Source organism: Opisthocomus hoazin, chromosome W (assembly GCF_030867145.1).
Source record: "Opisthocomus hoazin isolate bOpiHoa1 chromosome W, bOpiHoa1.hap1, whole genome shotgun sequence".
NCBI classification, from domain to species: Eukaryota; Metazoa; Chordata; class Aves; order Opisthocomiformes; family Opisthocomidae; genus Opisthocomus; species Opisthocomus hoazin.
This window is the reverse complement of record NC_134453.1, coordinates 22,801,354-22,813,575: the sequence shown is the minus strand read 5'-3', so window position 1 is coordinate 22,813,575 and position 12,222 is coordinate 22,801,354.

Genomic DNA, 12,222 nt, shown 5'->3' with positions numbered 1-12,222 from the left:
ACCACTCTCTGGGCTCAGCCATCCAGCCAGTTCTTTATCCAGTGAAGAGTACACCCATCCAAACCATGGGCAGCTAGTTTCTCCAGGAGGATGCTGTGGGGAACGGTGTCAAAGGCCTTACTAAAGTCCAGGTAGACAACATCCACAGATTTTCCCTCATCCACTACGCAGGTCACCTGGTCATAGAAGGAGATCAGGTTGGTCAAGCAGGACCTGCCTTTCATGAACTCATGCTGGCTGGGCCTGATCCCCTGATTGTCCTTCACATGCCTGGTGAGCACACTCAGGATGAATCATTCCATAATCTTCCCCGGCACTGAGGTCAGGCTGACAGGCCTGTAGTTCCCAGGATCCTGCTTCCAGCTCTTCTTGTAGATGGGTGTTACATTGGCAAGCCTCCAGTCATCTGGGACCTCCCCTGTTTGCCAGGACTGCTGATAGATGATGGAGAGTGGCTTGGCCAGCTCCTCTGCCAGTTCCCTCAGCACTCTTGGGTGGATCCCATCTGGCCCCATAGACTTGTAAGCGTCCAGGTGGCATAGCAGGTCATTAACTGCTTCCTCCTGGATTATGGGAGGTTTATTCCGCTCTCCTTCCCTGTCTTCCAGCACTGCGGACTGACTACCCTGGCAATAACCAGTCCTACTGTTAAAGACTGAGTTGGAGAATTTAGGAGAATCTTCTTTAATTGAGCAGCTGACAGCATCAATATGGTTTCCATAAAGAAATGCCTTCCACCTCCTGTAATGGGAAGCCCTAGTAGTGTGTACATTGCTATCTCCAGGAAAGCAATCTAGATCCTACGGTGCTTATAAACATTGGATTCTTCTTTTCAGAATTATAATATTTCCTGTCTCATAACTCCTTACAGCCCAAAGGCTCCCCAAAGCACTGTGTGGACCGCATGCACCCCAAACACCAAAATGAAATTTCTTTCCAGGAAGAAGAGGGAGGCAGTTGACAGCCAAATTGCATCGGAAGTGTTTTTGTTTAGCCTGGATAAATGCCAGGTGCCCACCAAAACCACTCTATCACTCCCCCTCCTCAACTGGACAGGGGAGGGGAAAGATGATGAAAGGCTCATGGGACGAGATAAGGACAGGGAGAGATCACTCACCAATTACCGTCACAGACAAAATAGACTGATCTTGGGGAGAAAAAAAAAAAGTTTAATTTATCACCAATCAAATCAGAGTAGGATAATGAGAAATAAAACTAGATCTTAAAACACCTACCTCCACTTCCTGCCCCTGGGCTGCACAGGGGGATGGGGAATGGGGGCTATGGTCAATTCATCACCCATCGATTCTGCTGCTCCTTCCTCCTCAGGGGGAGGGCTCCTCACACTCTTCCCGGCTCCAGCCTGAGGTCCTTCTCATGGGAGACAGTTCTTCACAAACTGCCCCAGCGTGGGTCCCTTCCATGGCATTCAGTCCTTCAGACACAGGCTGCTCCAGAGTGTGTCCCCCACAGGGTCACAAGCCCTGCCAGAAAACCTGCTCCATCATGGGCTCCTCTCTCTCTCTCCATGGGTCCACAGGTCCTGGCAGGAGCCTGCTCCAGCATGGGGCTCCCCACGGGGTCGCAGCCTCATTCAGGCATACTTCTGCTCCAGTGTGGGATCTTCCACGGGCTGCAGGTGGATATCTGCTCCACCGTGGACCTCCATGGACTGCAGGGGGACAGCCTGCCTCATCATGGTCTTCAAGATAGGCTGAAAGGGGAAAAATCTTTGCTCCATTGCATAGAACACTGCCTCCCCCTCCTTCCTCACTGACCTTGGTGTCTGTGGTGTCTGCAGAGTTGTTTCTCTCACATTGTCTCACTCCTCTCTCTCTACACTGCCGTTTCACCATAAGTTTTTCACCTTCTTAAATATATTATCCCAGAGGCACTATCACTGTTGCTGATTGGCTTGGCCTTGGCCAGCAGCGGGTACATCTTAGAGCCGTCTGGCACTGGCTTTATCAGACATGGGGGAAGCTTCTCGCAGCTTCTCACAGAAGCTACCCCTATAGCCCCCCCTGCTACCAAAACCTTGCCACCCAAACACACAACACAGCCAAATGACATCGAAAGGCAAGAGGGCTCCATTTGGATCACTGGTTTCATGTAACATGGCCAATTCTAATGAAAAAGAGCACTTCTGGTACTCGAAGTCATATGCGCTGCAAAGTATATGCAGGAAAAAAACCTGAACATTTGTTATGAACCTCTGTTATTAACCTAGTTCTCAGTATCACAAAATGGATGCTGGCATTACTAAATGGGTAAATAAGTGCCAACACAAGTAGCCTGCTGGGCTAAGGTGCTGGTCGGATTACACATCCTTCCCTGGGAACCAGCGTGCAGCCAGAAGTTCCTTAATTATCTAAGTAAAAAAATGCCAAACATTCACTGCATTAAAAAAATACTCCCTTTTAAAGAGCTGTCCATTAATTTTAGTACAGATGAACTATGGATCACTGTTTACTGTAAGAACACAAGAGAGCAGAGTAGGTCCTGGAGCTTGACTTTTTCAACCTACACTGGGACTGCATTTATTCAAGGACCCAAAAAATAACATTCTGTGGCTCCTCTTGTGAGACATATCCAGCTACCAAGATTTTTGTCCAAAATATAATTTCTTTTTTTCCTCCAACAGAGAGGAATTTCCCTCTATATCTCACCCCATTACTGCTAGATGTATCTCTTTGCCATTAATAGTTCATGAGTGCTCCGTAAGAACACAGATAACTGTCCTGATTTCTCAATAAGATCCTTCTTCTCATGACTATTCCATCTGCATATGACTACTGTATCAGCCCATTTCACAAAGTATATCATATTCAAACTCTTCTTCCTTTCCTCCATGACTATTGAGAGAAGAGGAAAATATTTTTTAAAACCTTTGTTTTACCAGATATTGACTGCTTTCCATTTTTTCTTCCCGTGACAAAGATTTTTTCATTAAAATCTTTCCCTCACAGTAACAACCTATAATTCATTCAAGAACAACAGTAATCTCAATATGTTACAAAACTGTCAATTGGCCTCTCTGCTCCAAGGTTTGTACAAGAAATAATTTTCTGTGTAAATAAATTACAGGAAAAGGAGAGACAAAAGGAGAAGAAGAGACCACAGACATTTCCTGTGAGTAAACGTTAGGTCAGAACTAGATGCTGCATTCAGATTTTCTGAGCTTCAGTCCTGTTTCTGCACAATACAAGCAACATCACTATATGCTAGTAGGGAAGATTTCTCTCTAAGAGAAAGTATAACACTTTGACTATGGCCTGATGTTCATGGGTGCTAGCTAACAGATGGCTGTTATCTGTAAAAGTCCAGACACTTTTGTTTGCCAACTGTAAGAACAAGAAAACTTGGCTTTTCTTTTTCTCTCTATGTACGCAATAACATACAGTAAATGAAGGTAGTGTGTTTGCTCAGAAAACTGGGCTAAAGCATCCCTTATGAGCAGTCACACAATATTGAAGTTTATAGCTGTGTTCTGTGTGGTTCTAGTACATGCTGTTTATGAAGTACTTTGGGGTCCCTTGCAATGAAAAATGCTATATGAGTGAAATGTTATGATATTGGACTCTTCATTTACATATTCTATTTTTTCAGAATATTTTCTTTCATTGTGGTCTGTGTAGTGTGTTGAATGAATGATTAGTGGTCTCCTCTAGGTAGTTATCTGTCTTCATTTCTGTAAGTGAGCTTCCTTGGCCTTAGAGACACAGTTGACTTGACCTGTTCACTTCCTGTAAGTGTCATATCATCAGCAGTGAAGGAAGACAAAATGTGGTTTGTGTTTAAATTTGTGCACGCAAACAAACAGGACAACCTGTGATCTGCTACTTGTATTTCAGTTGCCAGAGGATGAGGAAGATTCACAGCGTATTTTTACACTGTTCTGAAGAAAGACTACAACTAGGAGATGCTCTCCTTGCCTTCAGTATGAAAACACGTGGGCTTCAACAAAATTGTTATCCACCTCTATTTATGCATTTGCTATAGGAGATTTGTACTGTCCATTTCTAAGGGGTTTAATATAGAGGGAGCTAGGAACAAGAATTTAGTTGCATAGGAACAAGGTGTATAAAGAAGAGTTTGGTTGACTGATGGAAAGTATATATGCCAAAGCAAGCAGTATATTGAATAGGACCAGACAGGCTTGTATGTCTGCATACATGAAAGTATGTTGTGTTGTAAAATGATGATCAAGACAAGAGCTTTTCTACTGCTCAGTGGGAAAGAAAAGCTATCAGAATAGTGCTGAGAAGGCCAAAGCGTCTAATGCCTGCTCTGTGTTTGCTTGCTTCCTAAACTATTAATGTGGTGAGAATGACCCTGAAAAAACTGATTTTTTTTTTTTAAAGGGGGTTAAATGTTAATTTCTATATGCAGGTGAAAATGCTGAACCACACAACTGAAGATCAGGGAATAGCATGTGGGGCATTAGCTCTTCTAAAAAAGATCTGAGAGTTATTGAGGTTAATAATTACGTGATGCATTGAATGTGGCATATGATTTTGTAAAATAAATAGAAATGACATGTATAGCATAAGTAATTACTCTGATTTACTCTACACTGCTAGAGTATGGAACTGAAATATTTGAGGCAGCTTTGGACTCTACACATCAAGAGAAACTTGAATAGTCCAGAGAATATTAACAAGCAAAGATCCAAGGTCAGAGCTTCCTTTCCAACTGGATGTAGCTCACATGAGCTATGTCAGGGAAGAGGACTATATGATCTGCTGAGTTCTCCAATTCCAAAATCTGTGGATTCGTATCAAATGCACTTTATGTGTCTTCAATCTCTCTTTCCTTATTCAGATAATCTCCCTTTGCTATTGGTAATAACTAGTTTAATGTTCTTCGGTTTTTTGCACACACGAGTGCTGAGGGAGCTGGCGGATGTCATTGCTGAGCCACTCTCCATCATCTTTGAGAGGTCCTGGAGGACAGGAGAGGTGCCCGAGGACTGGAGAAAGGCCAATGTCACTCCAATCTTCAAAAAGGGCAAGAAGGAGGACCCAGGGAACTACAGGCCGGTCAGCCTCACCTCCACCCCGGGAAAGGTGATGGAGCAGCTTATGCTGGAGGTCATCATGAAGCAAGTGGAGGAAATGAAGGTTGTCAGGAGTAGCCAGCATGGATTCACCAAGGGGAAATCATGCCTGACCAATCTGATAGCTTTCTACGATGGCATGACTGGCTGGGTAGATGAGGGGAGAGCAGTGGATGTTGTCTACCTTGACTTCAGCAAGGCTTTCGACACGGTCTCCCATAACATCCTCCTAGGGAAGCTCAGGAAGTGTGGGCTGGATGAGTGGTCAATGAGGTAGATTGAGAACTGGCTGAATGGCAGAGCTCAGAGGGTTGTCATCAGTGGCGCTGAGTCTAGTTGGAGGCCTGTAACAAGTGGTGTCCCCCAGGGGTCAGTACCGGGCCCAGCCTTGTTTAACTTCTTCATCAACGACCTGGATGAAGAGTTAGAATGTACCCTCAGCAAGTTTGCTGATGACACCAAACTGGGAGGTGTGGTAGATACACCGGAAGGCTGTGCTGCCATTCAGCGTGACCTGGACAGGCTGGAAAGTTGGGCAGAGAGGAACCTGATGAGGTTCAACAAGGGCAATTGGAAGGTCCTGCACCTGGGGAGGAACAACCCCATGCACCAGTACAGGCTTGGGGCGGACCTGCTGGAGAGCAGCTCTGTGGAGAGGGACCTGGGTGTCCTGGTGGACGACAGGTTAACCATGAGCCAGCAGTATGCCCTGGCTGCCAAGAAAGCCAATGGGATCCTGGGGTGCATTAGGAGGAGTGTGGCCAGCAGGTCGAGGGACGTTCTCCTCCCCCTCTACACTGCCCTGGTGAGGCCCCATCTGGAGTACTGTGTCCAGTTCTGGGCTCCCCAGTTCAAGAAAGATGAAGAGCTACTGGAGAGAGTCCAGCGGAGGGCTACGAGGATGATGAGGGGACTGGAACATCTCCCCTACGAGGAGAGGCTGAGGGAGCTGGGCTTGTTCAGCCTGAAGAAGAGAAGGCTGAGAGGGGACCTAATATATGCTTATAAATATCTGAAGGGTGGGTGTCAGGAGGATGGGGCCAAGCTCTTTTCAGTAGTGCCCAGCGACAGGACAAGGGGCAATGGGCACAAACTGAGGCACAGGAAGTTCCGTCTGAACATGAGGAAGAACTTCTTCCCTCTGAGGGTGACGGAGCACTGGAACAGGCTGCCCAGGGAGGTTGTGGAGTCTCCCTCTCTGGAGATATTCAAGACCCACCTGGACAAGGTCCTGTGCAGCCTACTGTAGGTAACCCTGCTTCAGCAGGAGGGTTGGACTAGATGACCCACAGAGGTCCCTTCCAACCCCTACCATTCTGCGATTCTGTGATTCTGTGATTCTTTCAAGGTATCTCTCACAAAACTTTTGCATTCTGGAACATCTCGACTACCCTTATTTTAAAGCTTCATTATTGAGTTTACCAATATGACTTCCAGATTTCAGAGTTAATGTGCTCATCAGCAGCACGGTCATTTCAATTTTGTCATGCAGCTGAAATATCTACTTAGGTAAAGGTTTAAAGTACTCAAAGAAGGAAAGAGGAGAAAGGGAGACTTACAGATTTCATCTGACCATAGCATTTATTTTTTTAAAGATTTGTTTTCTGGCAGGAATTGAAATCAAAACTATTTACAAACAAATTTTGTTTTCAGGTATTTCCCAATGTGAACATTTATTTCTTTATTTTTTTTTTAATTTCATTTTTTGTACTTGACTTTTTTTACTGAAATTATAGTATAATACAAGTTATATACACGTAGATTAGAAAAATAAAATTTTAATAGTATAGAATATTAGAAATGGTTTAACCCACCTGAAACAATGACTTCTTTTCCACTTCTCAATTCATAACTGCTTTTAAAATGTCAGAGTCTCTCTTCCTGAGTTGAGGTTTGAGAAAAAGAAAGAGGGAAGGATGTATTTTTCTTATTCACAGAGTTTGAAGTAAGTTTTCACCCAGCTGTCATCAGATCATCCATTGGTGCCTCAGGTAGCCTGGCTTTCTTAGTGAGAAAGAGGCACCCAAAATGAAAATTAACAGATCTGAAACGAACTCATGCCTTCAGGCATTGCTTGTTGCTCTTGATTTATTAAAGGTAAAGCCAAGAGAGAAAACCTCCAAATTTGGGCAACATAATAAAATGTTTGAAATTTGTTTTTTGCCCTGAGATCTCAGAAGACTGCCGTTGAGTAGGGTAAAAGGAAGGAAAAAAAAAAAAAGAAAAAGGAAGGAAACAGATCTTGGCCTCCTGACCCTCCAGATAATATGTAATCCATTATAAAACTTCATCAGTTATGTAGCCAAGATTTATGTAAAGTTAAAATATGCTTTCTCATTTTATATATCTCTACAGAAGTACTCAGGACAGATGCAGACACAGATTTCAAGTTTTCATTTGTTCCTTTCTAATGCAAAAGTTGTAGTTATCCTTGTAAAAGCAGATTTTATGGTGCACGAACATGAATGGACTGACTTGACTTGGCTAAAAATGTTTGGCACTGAGCATTGTTCGTCACATCTTCTGAGGAGTATGGCTTTGTTAACGTCATTACTCACCAGTCCTTATTTTTTCATGTAGTTTAACAGAAGTATATGAAGAGAGAGCAACTGGTTAAATTAGGAAAATTTTACTTCAAATTTTCACAGGAAAAAAAAAAGAGATAAAAAGAAGACAGCCAACCTAGGAAGCAAAGCACTTGATAATATTTTCCCTTTGGAAATAAAACTTTATTAATATTAATATAATATCTTCTTGTTATTCTTTTCTAAAATGTTGCCCCTTAGGTATATATCAGAACTGAAACTTTACAGCTACTACTGGTCAGTTAAATCTGAATATCTCTGCTGGTTTCCCATTGGGTTATCCTTATAAATTATTATTTTATAACTCTGTGTATATATTTATGTAGGGTTGGATGTGTGTGTGTGTGCTCTTTTTTATTACAAAAACATTAGTTTGCAATGGGATATGAATAAAGATTACATTAATAGCTTATAAGGCATACAGTAATTATTTTTTTCTTTGTATATTTTAATCTTGCATGCTGACACTTCACTCCCTCAGTAACTGTCTTGCATATTAGCTTCTCATGTGCTTTCTAAAAAGCAAGGGTAAAATTCCCTTCCTCTTACAGACATTGAGAGCACTTTATTAATAATTCCCCAGAAGAGAGTGAAAATATTAAAAAAGTAGAGCATGATTATAATATCCATTGCTGCATTTTTTGCTACGTAAGTAGAACTCACTGAAAACTTTACATGAAAATTGTTGAAATTTGAGGTTTTGATTATTTTTTTTCCTGGGAAAAAAAAGAAAGAAAAAAGATTTTTGTAGGAAAAATCAACCTGTTATGAAGGCAAAAAAAAAAAATAATTGGGGTAAAAAATGGATTCTTCTCAAATGAAAAAAATATGGATCTTCTGACTAGACCAACCTATAGAAAAGAGGTATTTTGAGGTTTCTATACAAAACTATGATTCCTTCCATGAGATAATAATATATGCTGTCATGAGGTGTTATACAATTCATTCCACAAATCTGTAAGATTTTGAATGTGGCAAAGTTTTTGTGCTCAGAAAATGACTGCAACATCAGTGTTTTCTTATTTACATTCTGCTGTAGTTTGTAGAATAAATAATTCATTACAAAGACATTAATGAACAATCTTCTTGTAAGTGTTTTCATCTTTTTTTTCTTCTTTAGAACCTTGAATCTTTAAAGTATCTTAATCTGGGAAATGATCAAACTTTTAAAACCAGTAAGTAGGAGAAATAAAAATTATCCAAATCTTCTGGAGCAGTAGAAGCCTTCAACTTCGCATAATTCTCAGAAAGGTTTCCTCAGGATGCTCCCTTGGGTTGCAGGGAGTGGGACCACGAGGGAGAGAGGGATACTTCACAGAAAATATTAGTTTCTACACACTGGGTGAATTCCATGTAGACTGGCTGCTGCCAGCGCAGTCCTCATCTACAGTTTGTATATAGTATAATATTTGTGGCAAGACCTTCTACTACTGTCATGGCATTTGAGTACACTTCACTTGAAATTGCTATGAATCTCCCAATGGGCTTCATGCAGTCTGTGTCATTTCTACCATTCCAGGATCAAAATTGTGCTTGGCAGTATGTATAAAGCTTCCCGCAAGGCTACGTTTGCCCCTTGTGGATGGGTTTTCCCCTGTATTCAAGTAAAATGAAAAGAAGGTTATCAGGAGTAGTCAGCATGGATTCACCAAGGGGAAATCATGCCTGACCAATCTAATAGCTTTCTACGATGGCATGACTGGCTGGGTAGACGAAGGGAGAGCCGTGGATGTTGTCTACCTCGACTTCAGCAAGGCTTTTGACACAGTCTCCCATGACATCCTCCTAGGGAAGCTCAGGAAGTGTGGACTGGATGAGTGGTCGGTGAAGTGGATAGAGAACTGGCTGAATGGCAGAACTCAGAGGGTTGTCATCAGCGGCTCTGAGTCTAGTTGGAGGCTGGTGACAAGTGGTGTCCCCCGGGGGTCAGTACTGGGCCCAGTCTTGTTCATCTTCTTCATCAACGACCTGGATGAAGAGTTAGAATGTACCCTCAGCAAGTCTGCTGACGACACCAAACTGGGAGGTGTGGTAGATACACCAGAAGGCTGTGCTGCCGTTCAGCGTGACCTGGACAGGCTGGAGAGTTGGGCAGAGAGGAACCTGATGAGGTTCAACAAAGGCAAATGCAGGGTCCTGCACCTGGGGAGGAACAACCCCATGCACCAGTACAGGCTTGGGGTGGACCTGCTGGAGAGCAGCTCTGTGGAGAGGGACCTGGGTGTCCTGGTGGACGACAGGTTAACCATGAACCAGCAGTGTGCCCTGGCTGCCAAGAAAGCCAATGGAATCCTGGGGTGCATCAAGAAGAGTGTGGCCAGCAGGACAAGGGAGGTTCTCCTTCCCCTCTACACTGCCCTGGTGAGGCCTCATCTGGAGTACTGTGTCCAGTTCTGGGCTCCCCAGTTCAAGAAAGATGAAGAGCTACTGGAGAGAGTCCAGCGGAGGGCTACGAGGATGATGAGGGGACTGGAACATCTCCCCTACGAGGAGAGGCTGAGGGAGCTGGGCTTGTTCAGCCTGAAGAAGAGAAGGCTGTGAGGGGACCTAATAAATGCTTAGAAATATCTGAAGGGTGGGTGTCAGGAGGATGGGGCCAAGCTCTTTTCAGTAGTGTCCAGCGACAGGACAAGGGGCAATGGGCACAAACTGAGGCACAGGAAGTTCCGTCTAAACATGAGGAAGAACTTCTTCCCTCTGAGGGTGACGGAGCACTGGAACAGGCTGCCCAGGGAGGTTGTGGAGTCTCCCTCTCTGGAGATATTCAAGACCCACCTGGACAAGGTCCTGTGCGGCCTGCTGTAGGTGACCCTGCTTTGGCAGGGGGGTTGGACTAGATGACCCTCAGAGGTCCCTTCCAACCCCTACTATTCTGTGATTCTGTGATTCTGTGAAAACCTGCCTTAGGCTTGACATTTAGTGCAAAGTATAAGTGGAAATTAACCTTAAGGCTCTAATTGAAGTAGGAAAGTGATTCTGTAATAAAATCTAAACCATGTCTTGACTGTAATCAAGAAATGGGAAAAAAAAGATGATACCATTTGATATTTAATAAAAAGTAATACGTACAGCTTTAGGTATGTAATTTCCTTGTGCGGCATTAAAATGAAATGCAAAGCATATAAAACCAAAAAATCTATTCAAGTGCCTTATGGAATCATAAATTGCAATGACATTTCAATGAGAACAACATGATTTGCCCAGTCAAAAGCAATTATGTTAGGGTAAAGGGGGGAAACAAGAAATCTGAGGTCATCATAAACATTGTCAGCCCAAATCTGCATCTCTGTGCCTCCTAAGCCAACTTGCCTTACTATTTCACTTGTATCTCAAAACAATTTATTTCTTTCCTTGACGAAATGGGCCTACCATGTCTACAAAAATGATTTTTTTGTCCAGTTTATCTTTTTATTTTTCCTTTTATTTCATCCCTGAAATGCTCCTGTTGATTGCTATGTAACATACCGCAATCACAGGCGCAATTGCATGCATGAGCACGGTAACCTTCAAACTAACAAAAAGGCATATTTGTCTTTTATATGTCAGATGTACTGTTCATTGAGTTTCTTCTTGACCTATATTTTTGATGATGGTTGTGTTTTAACTGAACTTGTCATTAACAGGACAAGACTTCTCTTCCCTTTCAACACAATTGCACTTATAAGTAACAGTCTTGAAAGGTGCTGCACACCTTTAATTGACGATCACTGAAATGTCAGGGCACTCAGCATTTCACAGAAGTGCTCAGAACCTTGAAATTACCAATAAATAATAAAGGATTACATAAGATCAAAAAATCAAACGCTCTGTCCATTTGATCACAGCATGAAGAGAGGTGAGATATCAAGTTAAGAACATGCCCCAGGCTTTCTGGATGAAAATGTTTGAGATATTTTGCTGCCATACTTAATATGGGAACTAGCAAGTCCTCATGCATGAAGCCAGCACTCCAAAATTTGTTCCCCACCAAGGAACATGTCACCTACCTTCCAACACTGAGCAATATTTTTTGTTTTGGAGGCAGTGACCAAGACAATAGCCTATGTGCCAGAACATCCGGACTCTTCCTTCCCCAGTTTGCTACTAACTTTGTCTATGACCTAGAACAAGGATCTGGACAGGATATTAAGAAATTTCCCCCCTTGCTCTTCCCAAGACAACTGTGCAGGCTGATATGAAGGCAATAATGCAATATGAAGATAAGTGTATGGGGGCTCCAGGGGCTACTCCTATAAAACTGTTGAAACACAGCCACTGGGTTCCCAGTATGAGCTGGTAACTCTACTTACTGTCCAGTGTTTTTCTAGGTATACATAATAATGAATTCACCTGAGGGAAAGAATTCTTGGCCACGAGCTGGCGGGGCTCATTGAGAGGGCTTTAAACTAGGTTTGAAGGGGGAAGGGGATATTGCCCAGCTCACTAGGGATGAGCCTAGGCTTGGAGTGCCAAGGCCAGGGGTGAGATTGACAGCCCAGCTCAAGTGTGTTTACACCAATGCACGTAGCATGGGCAATAAACAGGAGGAGCTGGAAGCCATTATACAGCAGGACGGCTACGACTTGGTCGCCATCACAG